Source organism: Lepus europaeus, chromosome 7 (genome assembly GCF_033115175.1).
Source record: "Lepus europaeus isolate LE1 chromosome 7, mLepTim1.pri, whole genome shotgun sequence".
Classification (NCBI taxonomy): domain Eukaryota; kingdom Metazoa; phylum Chordata; class Mammalia; order Lagomorpha; family Leporidae; genus Lepus; species Lepus europaeus.
The window spans coordinates 130,957,761-130,974,992 of record NC_084833.1 but is presented as its reverse complement, the minus strand read 5'-3'; the positions used below and the strand labels follow the sequence as shown (position 1 = coordinate 130,974,992).

The 17,232-nt window shown below is 37.8% G+C and overlaps 1 pseudogene; it reads right to left on the bottom strand.

The window, feature by feature from the left end:
* LOC133764039 (NIF3-like protein 1) overlaps positions 1-16,870 on the bottom strand; it is a 75,517-nt pseudogene extending 58,647 nt beyond the window's left edge.
* Between the last annotated feature and the right edge of the window lie 362 nt (positions 16,871-17,232).

The window sequence follows — 17,232 nt, the reverse complement described above, 5'->3', positions numbered from 1 at the left end:
TGAAAGATCTCTGTGTGTGAGATCCCAGTGGAAAGAATGGGGCCATCGAAGAAGGAGGTACCTTTCTCTGAAGGGAGGAGAGAACTTCCACTTTGACTATGACCCTATCGGAATAAGATCAAAGTCAGTGAGCTCTAAAGGCTTCCATAGCCTTGGCAACTCATGACTAGAGCCTAGGGAGATTACTGATGCCATGAACAGGAGTGTCAAATTGTTAAGTCAGCAACAGGAGTCACTGTGTACTTACATCCCATGTGGGATCTGTCCTTAATGTGTTGTCTAATGTGCAGTGATGCTATAACTAGTATTGAAACAGTATTTTTACACTTTGTGTTTCTGTGTGGGTACAAACTGATGAGATCTTTACTAATTATATACTGAATCAATCTTCTGTATATAAAGAGAATTGGAATTGAAAAAAAAACCTGGTTTTAAATTGGAAATGGCATAAAAATAATTAATTTTTAAAAAAAATTATGTAGGATCTCTATCTTTCATGTGCTGTACACTGTTATTTAATGCTATAACTAGTACTCCAACAGTATTTTTTTTTCATTTTGTGTTGCTATATGGGGGCAAACTGTTGAAATCTTTACCTAATATATACTAAACTGATCTTCTGTATATAAAGAGAATTGAAAATGAATCTTGATGTGAATGGAAGGGTAGAGGGAGCGGGAAAGGGGAGGGTTGTGGGTGGGAGGGAATTTATGGGAGGGGGGAAGCCATTGTAACCCATAAGCTGTACTCTGGAAATTTATATTCATTAAATAAAAGTTTAATAAAAAAATAAATATGGAGAAATGTGTAATTTAGGTTTGAGTAGTAGAGATAACATGTGCTTAACTAACCAGTATTGGTTCCAATCCAAGTCCTGCAACGTGTTAGTCTGTCACAAGACTTTGAGCCTGATTATCTTGCTCCTCAGCATCTGTCTCTTCATCTGCAGAAATAAAACAACTACTTTGCAGAGCTACTATGAAATTTAAATATATATGAAGTTGTCCTTCAGAAAACAGTAATTTAAATTCTTATGTCTTTATTAAAAAACAATCCCAAATGCATGTGAGGCAAGAATTAGATTTTACTAGACACACATCCTACAGTATAACTCTAAGAATATAAAAAATCAAATCTGAATAACATATAGCAGCTACTTTGATGCAGCAAAATAGAAATGCACATGCAACAGTTCTACAAATTCCCTGATTGTGAAATCAGAATTATCTAAACAAAACAGATGTTAATAACCAAAGTGTGTGATGAGTTCTGCTCATTTCTTCACCAAAATAAAGACCTTCTAGGATGAAATCAATGTCCTAATTTGCTTTCTCTCAGTTTGGAGGTGGTTAGGATCACTTCAATGGCCTTCTGGGGTTTCCAAGGCAACTGTTAGGGTAATTCTCAAAAGGAAAAGAACAAGTCTGTGGCAACTATTCTAGAGACACTCATACAGTAATAGACATTATTACTAGAAATGCAGTGCTCTCAGTAGCAGCTATCTCCTTTGGATAATACTACATTCAAAGCTCTAAGTAGGTAAACATACTTCTGCATAAAAAGTAATGATTATTACTCCAAGGAACAATCAGAACCCTAAATGGAAAATAAAATTAATTTCATGAATGTGAATTACAAAACCTGAAGCCCAAATTTGCAGCATAACCCAGTATTGTCTTTCCAATAAAAAAATGTTACTTCTCAAGTGTCTAAACCTAAGAGATTCCCACAGCTGCCTCATGTCATCCTTTTCCAGGAGTCCTAGGGAGGGAAAGAAATGGCTACATTATATTCAGCATGCCCTGAGTGTTTCTGTTTATTATCACATAAATTTATGATAGGTCAACTTTCAGTTCAGCATTTCAATGTTCAGTTGTGCTAGAATATTTCATTTGTGAGCAGGTATGTAACCTAGCAGTTAAGATGCATCCATCCCATGTCAGAGTACCTGGGTTTCATTTCTGGCTCTAGAACCTGACTCAAGCTTCCTGATAATCCAGACCCTGGGAGACAGATAACTGCTCTTGCTATCCACCTAGGAGAACTTGATTGAGTGCCTTTTCTGATGACCTAACCCCAAGTGTTTAAGCATTCATGAATTGACATGAAGAGTTTAGCTCTTTCATTACATCTCTATCTCTTTGTCTCTATGCTTTCCAAATTTAAAAAATGAAAGTCATTCTATTTCTGAGCCATTTAATAAAGAATCGCATCTAAGCTGACACCGTGGCTCAACAGGCTAATCCTCCACCTTGCGGCACCGGCACACTGGGTTCTAGTCCCGGTCGGGGTGCCGCATTCTGTCCCTGTTGCCCCTCTTCCAGGCAAGCTCTCTGCTATGGCCTGGGAGTGCAGTGGAGGATGGCCCAAGTGCTTGGGCCCTGCACCCCATGGGAGACCAGGAGAAGCACCTGTCTCCTGCCTTCGGATCAGCATGGTGCGCCGGCCACAGCGTGCCGGCTGCAGTGGCCATTGGAGGGTGAACCAATGGCAAAGGAAGACCTTTCTCTCTGTCTCTCTCTCTCACTGTCCACTCTGCCTGTCAAAAATAAAAAAAAGAATCACATCTAACCATGAGGTATAAAGCAATTGAAGTTCTAAATAGAATTCTTTTTTTAATTTTTTATTTTCATAAGGTGAACAAATTCCATGGATTTCATATGTACAGATTTAGGAGCATAGTAATACTTCCCACCAACCCTCTCTCTCACCCTTGCTCCCATCTTCCCTTTTCCTTCTTTTCTTAATTTTTCTTCTAATTTTTACAATGACATACTTTTAAAACTCCACTAAGTAAAGAATTCAATAGATATCAAGTAAGAAAACCACTGTTCTTCAAGAGTATAGACAAGGGCAGTAAACAATATTCACATTTTAAAGTCTCAATTTTGCTAACGTACGTATATTTTGTCACTGTAAATTTATAAAATATCTTTCAAAATTTGTACGGCATATGCATGCAAACAAAAGTATATAGAATAAACACAGCCTTCTCTACCAGATCATTAAAGCACTGTAAAAACATACTGTAGTTGATTTATTTTTAAAAGAAAACTTTTTAGAATTCCACATTCCTCAATTATCACAAACTTTTCTATTGCCTTTCTTAGTAAAAATTTTTTAAGTTCTCTGAACTTATCCGTATCAGTCAAAATTCCATAGCAACCATCTATTGAAATGGTTCTTTAACAAATTCAATTATCAGCTACATGTAAATCATTCAAGGTCATTGATATAGTGAAATATTTCCTTGCTATGACCCAGGGAAGACACAATCCCATTTTATTTCCAAAAAAATAAAGTTATCACTGCTAACATTTTTGCAAAGGCAATGAAGGATTTAGTTTACCTTTTTTTTATCCTGATCACATAAACAGTTTTCATCATTCACTTGTAGCAGACTCCTGCATTAAAATCAATTAACTGAGTATTTCATTTAAATAAAACAATGAAGAAAAGCAATTAGCCTACTAATATAGACTGCAGCTGTTGGTGAACTAAAGGTAGATATTTCTAGCCTCTGGACACATTTTTGAGGTAAACTTGATAGGATTTGTGTGCAGACAAGAGAGGAGTTGTGAAATAGAGATTAAATAAGAATTGCACTGTGGGCCAGCACTGTGGCTCACTAGGCTAATCCTCTGCCTGCAGCTCTGACACCCTGGGTTCTAGTCCTGGTTGGGGTGCCAGATTCTGTCCCAGTTGCTCCTCTTCCACTCCAGCTCTCCTGGGAGTGCAGTGGAGGATGGCCCAAGTGCTTGGGCCCTGCACCCACATGGGAGACCAGGAGGAAGCACCTGGCTCCTGGCTTTGCATCAGCACAGCACGCCAGCCGTAGTGGACATTTGGGGGGTGAACCAATGGAAAAGGAAGACCTTTCTCTCTCTCTCTCTGTCAATAACTCTCTCTATGTGTGTCTCTCTCTCACTGTCTACTCTGCCTGGCAAAAAAATAATGATTGCACTGTGGATCTCAGCATAGCAACTGCAGAAATTGCCATTAACTCAAGTAGGGAAGACTACCTAAGGGACAGGTATGAGAAAGAATAACATTAGTAATATTTTGGACCTGTTGGGATTTAAGTACACAATAGATAATTAAAGAGAGGTCTCAAGTAGGCAATGTGATATGCCGATCTAAAATTAAGGAGGGATTCCTGGGCTTGAGATACAAATTTGGAAACTATTAGTACAAACAAGGTTGTAAAAGTCATTGGAAAGAATATAAAAGACTGAGCTCTACAGCACTTCTGTTTAAAAAGGAGGAGATGAGAAAAAATCAAAAGAAAGATGCTGTGATGGATACACTGGAAAAGCAATAGGAAAGCTAGGTGAGTGAGTTTTAATGCTGATTTCAGAATATGTATGAGTGATAATGCCCAGCATTTGCCATTTCTGATTTTTGGATCATGGTCATTCTGACTGGGGTGAGGGGACACACACTGTAATTTGTATTTGCATTTCCCTGATGGCAGTGATCCTGGAGTTTTTTCATCTGTCTGTTGGCCTTTTTTTAAAGATGTACTTATTTATTTCAAAGTCAGAGTTACACACAAAGAGAAGGAGAGAGAGAGAGAGAGAGAGAGAGAGAGGGGGGGGGGGGGCTTCCACCCACTGATTCACTCCCCAGATGGCTGCAATGGCCAGAGCTGAGCCAGTACAGAGCCAGGAGCCAGGAGCTTCTTCTGGGTCTCCCACATGGGTGCAGGTGCCCAAGAACTTGGGCCATTTCTACTGCTTTCCTGGTCCATAGCAGAGAGTTGGGTCAGAAGTGGAGCAGCTGGGACTTGAATCAGCACCCATATGGAATACTGGTACTGCAGGCGGTGGCTTTACCTGCTATGCCACAGTGTTGGCCCCATGTTGGCCTTTTTTATTTCATCCTTTGAAAATGCTTGTTCCTGCCCTTGGCACATTTTTAACTGGATTATTTTGTTGTTGTTGAGTTTCTGGAACTCCTTATATATTCTTGATATTAATCCTTTATTGGATACATAGTTTTCAAATATTTTCTCACATTGTTTTGACTACCTCTTCACTTTGTTAATTATTTTCTTTTTTGTGAAACAATTTCTTAGATTGATGTAATTGCATTAGTCTATTGGTGTTTGTTTTATTACTTGTGCTTCCGCTATCTTATTCAAGAATTCATTGCCTAGGCCAATATCCTTTCCCTTATGTTGTTCATCAGTAATGTGACGGTTTCAGATATTAGGTTTAGATCCTTGATCCATTGTGAGTTGATTCTTGTATAGGGAATAAAATATAGGTTTGATTTTGAACTACAGCAGTGGAAATCCAACTTTCCAAACATCATTTATAGAAGAGACAGAATTAATTTCAAAAATATTTATTTATCTATTTATTTATTTATTTAAAAGACAAAGATACAGGGGGGGAGGAAGAGAGACAGAGAAAGAGATTTTCAGTCTGCTGGTTCTCTCCCCAAATGGCTGCAATACTCAGGGCTGGCCCAGGTGAAATCCAGGAGCACAGAGCTCCTTCTGGGTCTCCCACATGGGTGCACGGACCCAAGGTGCATTAGAACAAAGGTGGATTGGAAATGGAGGAGCTGAGGCTTGAACAAGCACCCATATGGGATGTAGAAACTGCAGGTGGAAACTTGACATTCTATGCCCCAGAGCCAGCCCAGAAGCAGCTGAATTTTATCAAACTTTGAAGGAAAAACTGATCCTCATTCTTAAATTATTCAAAACAATTGAAAGGGATAAAATCAATCCAAATATATTCTTTGAGACAAGAATTAGCTCAATTACAAAAGCACAGAGATGCAATAAATAAGAACTATATACCAATATCCATAATGAAAATAGATTCTAAATCCTCAACAAAATGGTATGAAATACATCAATAAAATCATCAATAATGCATCAATAAGATCCAAAGTAGAATTTATTCAAAGGATTCAGGGGTAGTTCAACATATGCAAATAGATAAATATGTTACTTAAAATCAATAAAATGAAAGCTAAAACCATTTGATTTTCTCGATAGACGCAGAGAACAATTTGATAAAATGACATCCTTTCATGATAAAAACCCTTAAAATTTGGGATAGAAGAAGCATACATTGACACAATCAAAGCAATATATGACTAAACCATAGGCAGCATTATAATGAATGAGGAAATGCTGTGAAGAATTTCACTAAGTCTGAAACCAAAGATGACCATTTTCATTATTATTTTTTCAGTATAATTCTGGAAGTTTTAGTCAGGCATTAGGCAAAAAAAATCAAAGTGATACAAATTGGAAAGGAGGAATTCCAATTATGCCTGTTTGCAGATAGCATAATCTTTTATATACAAGAACCAAAAGACTCCACTAAGAGACTATTAGAACTCATAATAGAATTAAGAAAATTTTCAGGATGTAAGATCAACACACAAAAACCAGTGTCACTCTTATACATGAACAATTTTCTGCCTGAGAAAGAACTATAAGATTAGGCCCATTTACAATAACTAAAAAAAGACCCTTGGGATAAATTTAATCAAAAATGTGAAAGATCTCTACAATGAAAATTACAAAACCTTAATTAAAGAAACAAAGGGCATAAAATGGGGAAAATCTCTCATGTTCATAGAATGGAAAAAGTAATATCATCAAAATGTCCATAATATCCCTAGTCATTGAGAGAGTCAAAGCAATCCTAATCAAAATACCAAGGACATTCTTCACAATTATAGAAAAAACTGATTTTAAAGTTCATATGAAAAGAAAGAAGACCCCAATTACTCAATCTTAAGCAGAAATGAAGCTGCAGGCATCAGAATACAAGATTCCAAGACATAATAGAGGTCTGCTGTAATCAAAACAGCCTAGTACTGGAACAAATAATAGACATGTAAACTAATGGGACAGAATAGAAACCCCAGAAATGAACGCACACATTGCCAACCAACTAACATTTAACAAATGAGCTAAAATAACTCCCTGGATGCAAATATTTTGGAAGAAAAATGAGGAAGCTATTTTGGAGAAGAGTGTTCTGTTGAGAACAATACTACTGACAGGTTACATTAAATGACATTGAAGAGATGATCTCTAATTTTATAAAAATAACTGTCAACCTGGAGAGAACAAATTTTGAATGGTCAGGGGAGTGGAAATTACTGGAATGAGTTAAGGAGTAAAGGAAAATGATATTTGAGACAATGCGTAAAGGCAGTCCTTTCACAGACATCACTGCTGAGTGACGTAATCATACACAATCTAATTTTACTATATCTGTGTTTTCTAATCCTTAAATAATGGTTACAGATTATATTGGCAATACGTCAAAGCTTTTTTTTCTGACAGGCAGAGTGGACAGTGAGAGAGAGACAGAGAGAAAGGTCCTCCTTTTGCCGTTGGTTCACCCTCCAATGGCCACCGCGGTAGGCGCGCTGCGGCTGGCACACCACACTGATCCAATGGCAGGAGCCAGGTGCTTCTCCTGGTCTCCCATGGGGTGCAGGGCCCAAGGACTTGATCCATCCTCCACTGCACTCCCTGGCCACAGCAGAGAACTGGCCTGGAAGAGGAGCAAACAGGACAGGATCGGTGCCCCGACCGGGACTAGAACCCAGTGTGCCGGTGCCGCAAGGCGGAGGATTAGCCTAGTGAGTCGTGGCGCCGGCTTCAAAGCTTTTAAACTATGAAATGAATATATAGCAGTAAAAGGCAGATCAAGGTACTAAATGATACACATCTAAAGCTAAAGAATAAAATGACTTCTTCAAAATTCCCAAATATGTATTATGTATACTATTTATCATCTTGCTTAGATTTATAGATTCCATAAAATGTTTGAAAAACTTAAAGACTTGGTAATTCTACCCTAGTCAAATATAAAATTTCTTAATCATATTTAAATTTTGAATTACTTAAAAAAGAAAAAAAAGGAGAAAGAAACCTTATTTTGTAATTAAAGATTTGAAACTTTTGTTTGAATTTCCACTTGAAAAATGTGGTATGGTTGTCCAGTGCCGTGGCTCAATAGGTTAATCCTCCACCTTGCAGTGCCAGCACACCAGGTTCTAGTCTCGGTCAGGGCACCGGATTCTGTCCTGGTTGCCCCTCTTCCAGGCCAGCTCTCTGCTATGGCCCGGGAGTGCAGTGGAGGATGGCCCAAGTGCTTGGGCCCTGCACCCCATGGGAGACCTGGAGAAGCACTGGGCTCCTGCCTTTGGATCAGCATGGTGCACCGGCCACAGCGGCCATTGGAGGGTGAACCAACAGTAAATGAAGACTTTCTCTCTGTCTCTCTCTCTCACTGTCCACTCTGCCTGTCAAAAATAAATAAAAAAAAAGAAAAATGTGGTATGGCACACATTGGTATCCATAAAATGGATAATAACATGCATGCCAGATATTCTGAAAAGGAAGATTCACTACATTAGTAGTTCCTGTAGGCCAATTACATCTCTTTTTGTAAATAAAGATTCATTTTAAATCAACCACATCTATTTACTTAAATCCCTCTAACTCAGGAACCTCATAGTACAAAAGTTCTCAGATGTAGTCACAGGCTTGTTCTAGCTTTACTTGCAGCTTTGTATAGAGAATTATAATTCTTTTTTTAAAAGATTTTATTTATTTTAGAGTTAGAGTTACAGTGAGAAGGAGAAACACAGAGAAAGGTTTTCTGTCCACTGGTTCACTCCCCAGAGGGCCGCTGCAGCTGGAGCTGCACCGATCTGAAGCCAGGAGCTAGGAGCTTCCTCTGGTCTCCCAATGGGTGTGGGGACCCAAGGACTTGGGCCATCTTCTACTGCTTTCCCAGGCCACAGCAGAGAGCTGGATTGGAAGTGGAGCAGCTGAGACCTGAATTGGCACCCATATGAGATGCCGACACTTCAGGCCAGGGCATTAAGCCACTGTGCCACAGTGCTGGCCCCCAAAATTATAATTCTTAAAAACATAGAGCTGCTGAAAACCCAATGAGAGAATTTCAGGCATGGAAAGCCAAGACACTGTGGCAAAAAAAATGATCTACATGAAGGATCTATGTGAGTGTGATCCCAGTAAAAAAAGAGGCCATCAAAGAAGGATGTACTTTTCTCTTAAGGGAGAAGAGAACTTCCACTTTGCTTATGGCCCTGTCTAAATATTGACGATGTTTGTGAACTCGAAAGGCTTCCATAGCCTTGCCAGCTCATGACAAGAGCCTCATGTGATCACTGACATCATAAATAAGAGTGTCAATTGTTAAATCAACAACAGCAGTCACTGTGCACTTGCTCCACATGTAGAACCTCTGTCCTTAATTAATTGTACTATGAGAATTAATAGTAAAACTTGTCTTCAAATATTACTTTATACTTTGTGTGTCTATGTGGGTGCAAACTGTTAAAATATTTACTTAGTAGAGAGTTGATCTTCTGTATTTAAAGATAATTAAAAATTAATCTTAATGATGAATGGGATGGGAGAGGCAGTAGGAGGTGGGAGGACCTGGGGTTGGGAGGGTGGGTATGGGGGGAAGAATTGCTATATTCCAGTAGTTGTACCTATGAAATTTATATTTATTAAACTAAAGCTTTCTTTTTTTTCCATTTATTAAACTTTTATTTAATGAATAAAAATTTCCAGAGTACAGCTTATGGGTTACAATGGCTTCCCCCCTCCCATAAGTTCCCTCCCACCCACAACCTTCCCCTTTCCTGCTCCCTCTCCCCTTCCATTCACATCAAGATTCATTTTCAATTCTCTTTATATACAGAAGATCAGTTTAGTATATATTAGGTAAAGATTTCAACAGTTTGCCCCCATATAGCAACACAAAGTGAAAAAAATACTGTAAGAGTACTAGTTATAGCATTAAATAATAGTGTACAGCATATTAAAAACAGAGATCCTACATAATATTTTTTTAAAAAATTAATTTTCTAAACCATTTCCAATTTAACACCAGGTTTTTTCATTTCCAATTATCTTTATATACAGAAGATCGATTCAGTATATAATTAGTAAAGAGCTCATCAGTTTGCACCCACACAGAAACACAAAGTGTAAAAATACTGTTTCAGTACTAGTTATAGCATCACTGCACATTAGACAACAATTTAAACACTTTGGGATTGCATCAAATTGAGAAGTTTCTGTACTTCAAAAGAAACAGTCAGGAAAGTGAAGAGGCAACAGACAGAATGGGAAAAAACATTTGCAAACTATACTACAGATAAAGGGTTGATAACCAGAATCCACAAAGAAATCAAGAAACTCCACAACAACAAAACAAACAACCCACTTGAGAGATGGGCCAAGGACCTCAATAGACATTTTTGAAAGAGGAAATCCAAATGGCCAAAAGACACATGAAAAAATGTTCAAGATCACTAGCCATCAGAGAAATGCAAATCAAAACCACAATGAGGTTTCACCTCACCCCCGTGAGAATGGCTCACATTCAGAAATCTACCAACAACAGATGCTGGAGAGGATGTGGGGAAAAAGGGACACTAACCCACTGTTGGTGGGAATGCAAACTGGTTAAGCCACTATGGAAGTCAGTCTGGAGATTCCTCAGAAACCTGAACATAACCCTACCATCAACCCAGCCATCCCACTCCTTGGAATTTACCCAAAGGAAATTAATTTGGCAAATAAAAAAGCCATCTGCACATTAATGTTTATTGCAGCTCAATTCACAATAGCTAAGACCTGGAACCAACCCAAATGCCCATCAACAGTAGACTGGATAAAGAAATTATGGGACATGTACTCCATAGAATACTATACAGCAGTAAGAAATAATGAAACCTGGTCATTTGCAGCAAGATGGACGAATCTGGAAAACATCATGCTGAGTGAATTAAGCCAGTCCCAAAGAGACAAATATCATTTGTTTTCCCTGATTGATGACAACTGAGCACCAAAGGGGAAACCTGTTGAAGTGAAATGGACACTATAAGAAACAATGAACTGATCAGCTCCTGTCCTGACTTTAGATGTACAATGTAAAACTTTATCCTTTTTAGTATTTGTTGTTGTTGTTGTTGTTCTAGTACTAGTGGTTGAACTCTGTAATTAACACACAATTATTTTAGGTGTTTAAACTAAAGCTTTTTTAAAAAAATAAAGATATAGTGTGTGTTTCCTAAGAAGCTAAAAGGGCCTGATATCTTTCAGACTAACAGCATTTAAAACTCTGGCTTTGGAATTGAATGATGACTACATGTGCTTGAAGATCCTCCCTCTTATTTCCTTTTCAGTATGTGTGGCTCAGGTAATCCTTGAGTGGGAAAAGAGAATTGTAAATTCTAACTTTTGCAAGTTGGATTGTTGAACTGAGGGTTGCCACCGATCTGAAATTAATGGCAGTGCAGCTGTCGTCCTACCACTGATTGTTCAATATCTGTCAAATCCTGCACTTGGAGACTACATGTATCCAAAGTTCTGCCTTTGTCTATCTATTCCTTTGGGTATGTGCAGCCATATCTGTCCATCTTTTTTTAAAGATTGGTTTACTTATTTAATTGAAAGGCAGAGTTACAAAGAGGAAGGGGAAAGAAAAAGAGAGAGATCTTAAATTAAAAAAAAAAGTAGAGCCACAATGAAATAGATCTGCTATGGTCTTTTTTATGAAATGCATTTTTCATTCTCATAAACTCCATATTTTTCAAGATTTTTGCAATTGTTAAGCTGTTTATATTTTCATAGTATGAAAATCATTGGTGTTCATTATTTTCTTTGCTTGAGTTCAGACCCAAATACTTGAAGAAAGACACTATTATGGCAAATTAGGTACAGTTTTTATGCTTGAGAGATTCTAATATGCTGTGTACATTCAAACTTCTACAGTGTCATGCCTCCCGCTTCTGAAGCAGTGTATGCTGAGCACTTGAGAGAGACTGTTATGCATTTGCATGTGTATTTTTAATATAAATATGTAACTTCCTTTTCACTCTGTTGCTAAGTCATAATTCATATGTGTGGTTATCCTATTAGTAATGAGCCTTTTAAGCTTTGATCCATTTGCAAATAATAAATATGTACTGTTGCATATTAGTAATATTTACTCTTCTTATATTTACTTCTCTTTTGTAAAGACCATTTTACATTCTTATGTAATATTTGATGCATACAAAAGAATATAATTGATATGCTGAGATATAAAACACAACAAACTAGCACTCCAAATCACTTAAAATTGACACTGTATTTGTTTTTGGCGAGTGCTTATTCTTTTATTATATATAATAAAATAAATATAACAAAATATAATAATATAATGAAAATTATATAACATAAAATTATATAAATATAATAAAATATATTATATGTATATACATAAAACCTTGTACATTTGGGAAAAAAATTCCTTAAATGACTTCTGATTGCCTGTTTATTCTACTTTACTGAGCTGGCATGGAAAGGGATCTCAGCACTTCTTCACTCCTCCCATTACTGGCCCTTGCCAAGAGCACTGTGGTTATAAAATGAAAGCAGCATTCCCACCTGAAAACATAAAATATTGCAAAAAAAGGAATCTTTTCTGTAAAGGAAACAAGTCTGGGAGACATCTGCTGGAAAAGAATGAAAAGCACAAGTGAGCTCCACCTCTTACTGAATTGGGCAGGTTTTGCTAGTGAGTTCCTCAGTTAGCATGAACTTAGAGTGTCAGCAGCAAATGATAACATCAGTCACAACACACATTTTATATTATATGAATTCATGGTTGAAAGAAATTTCTACAAATATTTTTGTCAAAACATTGTGGTTGCTACCAAAATTAAGCATCTAAAAATGAAACCATCTAAACCTTGAATTATGTATTTAAAATAAATACTCAGGTGAATTTTTACAAACAGCATTTCAGTTACTCTGGGTAAATATAGTAAATCTCTATAATTCCATAGCATCTGTTTTCAGAGTCAACACAAAGTCAGAAAATTAAACTGCCATGTACACAATAGCGAATCCATTAAAGAAACCAGCACTGCTTGCTATGAGGCAAGTGGTAGGAGAAGGCCAGGAGTGGGGGCAGGGAGGCATCAGCACCCTGTCCTGCAGCACAGACTTTGGCACCTGGGGAAATCTGGCAGAGCCTGGCAAGATGAGGCACCCCCAGCCTCCAGGACCTGCTTGGAAGCTGAGATACCTCAGCCAGCCCCAGAGTTCTCAGGTCTAATCTCAGAGCAGGACCCCATTGCTAATCTTGATGCCTTCAGTTCCAGCATCTAGGGCAGCCCACAAGGTGGCCAATCGTCCAGGTGACTTCCTGTGTCCCCATGCCAACCCACTTCCCAAAGTCAATGCACCACAAGAAGATAAAAAGATAAACTTATTTTAAAATGGGCAGTCTTGAGAACAGGTGCAAAGTCACAGCACCATTAAATCACAAACAGATTTAGGTTTGCTCATTGTTTCTCAGTCCTCCCTTTCCTCTCTGCTCCCATGACTGCATATTTTGCTGCTACTCTGATGGGGAAAAGTGCAAAATGCCTGTTTTCTCTTTTGTGGTTTGAAGAGTTATTTAGAGCTGGACTTGGGATCAAATCCAAGGTTTTCTTTTTCTGTGGAGTGTTTTAGCCATTATATCTAAATGCTTGACTGAGCATCACTTTTCCAGGCCTTCCTGAGAGGGTGCAGTTTATTTTCACAAGTACTACTCAGATATTATCTTTCATCATAAAGCACAGCCACTGTTGGAATTCAGCTCATTTTTTTATTTGTAGACAATAAAATTCATTTGATCTGCCTTCTATATTTGATTTTTCCACTTACTATGTTTCAAATGATACATTTTCAGCATTTTGTCTGTTTTCCTCCTGTTACAAATTTTACACTAGGACTGGAGGGCCAATCCATGGCAGTTACTCATAAAGCCTCTATTAGACTTCAATAACTGACTGATGTTGTCTGAATTATTTTTGCCAAGTTGCAGTTTTTTCTCATCCTAAGCCACAAGCCTTCCCACATGTATCACCACAGTGACACCTAGAAGTTTAACAACAATTTGCTTGAAAATGGGGTGTTTTCAGAACTGGTGACTAGTGATCACACCATTCAAACACAAAAGGGCTTGGGCTCTCTTTCTTTTTCTCTGAGCACTTCAGTTACTCAAGTGTATATAAACCCTGACAGTTCATGTGAATGCAAATTCTGCCATTTAGGGTTAGAAGTAAGTGTAGGGCTAGATATAGGATGAGTGTTAGGGTTATTATTAGGACTAGGATGAGAGCTAGGATTGGTGTTAAGGTTTAGAATGTGCATTATTATTAAGGCTATTGTTAGGGTTGGGGTTAGGGTAAGATTTAGAGCTAGGTTTATGTTTAGTGTCAGTGTTAGTATTAGGCTTATGGCAAGAGCTGGGGCTAGTTTTAGGATTAGGATTCTGTTAAGTTTAGGCTTAGGTCTAGGTTAGATTAAAAACTATGGTTAGGGCTAGGCTTAGGGTTAGGGCTACACATAGAGTTATGTTTAGCTTTAGGGTTAGAATAAGGATTAGGTCTAGGACTAGGGTTATTTTAGGATTAGATTTGTGATTAGAGTTATAGATAGGGTTAAGGCTATTGTTAGGCCTAGGGATAGAGCTAGGATTAGGGAAAAGTTTAGGTGTAGGGCTAGGGACAGAGTTAGAGCTGTGGTTTTATATACATTTTATATATACTATATATATATATTTAAATATATATGGTTATATGTGGTTATATATCTATGTATATAATATATAGAGAGAGCTGTGGTTATATATAATATGCAGTTATAGTTGAAGTTAGGGTCTTCATCACTAGGATGAGGCTTAGTGTTTGGTTAGCATGATGGTTAGTTTAAGGCTAGTGTTAGATATAGCCTTAAAGTTAGCATCAGGACTATTGGTCAAGTTCACACTGAAGGCTAGTTTGTTTTAGGGTTAGGCCTAAGCAGAAAGATAGGATTAGTGTTAGGGTGAGATTTAAAATTAGTTTAAGATTATGGTTATATTTAGTTCTATGGTAAATTTTAGAGTTAGAGCCAGAGTTAGGACTATGGTTAGAGCTAGTGTGATAGTTAAAGTTAGGACTATGGATAGGTTTTAGGCCAAGGTTAGGGTTAGGGTTAAGGCAGGGTTAGGTTTAAGTTTTGGTATTAGTGTTAGGGTTAGAGTTGGGAATCAGATAAGGATTAAGGTTAATGCTTGAGTTATTATGGCTAAAGTTAGGGATAGGATTTTTTTAATTAAACTTTTATTTAATGAATATAAATTTCCAAAGTACAGCTTATGGGTTACAATGGCTTCCCCCTCCCAAAACTTCCCACCCACCCACAACCCTCCACTTTCCCACTCCCTCTCCCCTTCCAATCACATCATGATTCATTTTCATTTCTCTTTATATACAGAAGATCAGTTTAGTATATATTAGGTAACGATTTCAACAGTTTGCCCCCATATAGCAACACATAGTGAATAAAAAAATACTGTTGGAGTACTAGTTATAGCATTAAATAACAGTGTACAGCACTTGAAAGACAGAGATCCTACATAATTTTTTTAAAAAATTAATTAATTTTCTATGCCATTTCCAATTTAACACCAGGGTTGTTTTTTTTTTTTTTTTCATTTCCAATTCTCTTTATATACAGAAGATCAATTCAGTATATAATTAGTAAAGATCACATCAGTTTGTACCCACACTGAAACACAAAGTGTAAAAATACTGTTTCAGTACTAGTTATAGCATCACTGCACATTAGATAACACATTAAGGACAGATCCCACATGGGATGTAAGTACACAGTGACTCCTGTTGCTGACTTAACAATTTGACACTCCTGTTCATGGCGTCAGTAATCTCCCTAGGCTCTAGTCATGAGTTGCCAGGGCTATGGAAGCCTTTAGAGTTCCTGACTTTGATCTTATTCTGATAGGGTCATAATCAAAGTGGAAGTTCTCTCCACGCTTCGGAGAAAGGTACTTCCTTGTTTGATGGCCCCGTTCTTTCCACTGGGATCTCACTCACAGAGATCTTCTTTTTTTTTCTTTTCCAAGGTGTCTTGGCTTTCCATGCCTACAATACTCTCATGGGCTCTTCCACCAGATCCAAAGGCCTTAAGGGCTGATTCTGAGGCCAGAGTGTTGTTTAGGACGCCTGCCATTCTATGAGTCTGCTGTGTATCCGATTTCCCATGTTGGATCTTTCTCTCCCTTTTTGATTCTATCAGTTAGTATTAGCAGACACTTGTCTTGTTTGTGTGATCCCTTTGATTCTTAGACCTATCAGAGCCATCGGTTGTGAACTGCTCAGTACAATTCAGGCTAATCCTTGTTTTTCTCCTCATCAATCCTAGCAGAAAAAGAAGTGACAGGAACACCTTCAACTTCTCTCACTGCAGACACAACTTTGTCCATATATTGGGTATGCTTAATGTTGAATTGTACTCAGTGGTTCCCTCTATAGGATAGCCATGAGTTTTGGAAGGATATATATGCCTGGATATGCAGGCTCCAAGCCCTTTGGAAAACCGCTTTTTCAATCCCTGGGGTGCAGCATCATAGGCTGTGTGAAGAGAGTAGATGTCAACTCTGTTCTTCAAAGCCTGGAACACCAGGAGCTCCTTTCAGGACATCCAGGTAATATGCTTTATGTATAGGAAAATAGGTGGAAGGTAGGAAAAGATGAGATCTGTCTTCTTATGCAGAGCCTCCTCCATAACCTGCTCAGTCAAATCATTGTTCAGGAAGAGTGCATTTATAGTTTGTGGTGGGCTTGGTTCCACCAGAAATCCAATATTGTCCCAACTCTCAGCAGAAGACAGGGATGCAAAGTCATTCAAGGAGGAAATGAGAGTCTTGAGACCCATGAAGGAACAGGAAGAATTGCAGTTCAGAGATTGGATAAACCAGGCTGTCATGGGGACCAGGAATAAGCAAGATGACAACATACAGCAATTGGGCAAAACCCAATTTGAGTCCAGGTACATCCCCATAGCCTTTAATCTGTCTTTTTACATTGGCTTTTATTTTCTAAACATTGTTTTTCAAGTTGTATATTTGGATTGCAGAACAATTTGTAAGATGAGTTTTTTTAACCTGCATTGTCAAAAATTTTCTGAGTGAAGCTAATTGTCAACTTTATTAAGGAGGATTGCTTTCTGTCGACCTAGTGTAAAAATAAAATCAAGTAATGAAAAACCAAGATTACAAATTTAAAGGCAAAGAAACAGAAAGATCTGAAATTAGACCTGATAGAAAATGAGGAGTCCAACAAAAATCCCATTATGTTGATTTAAATCATGGCTGGCTT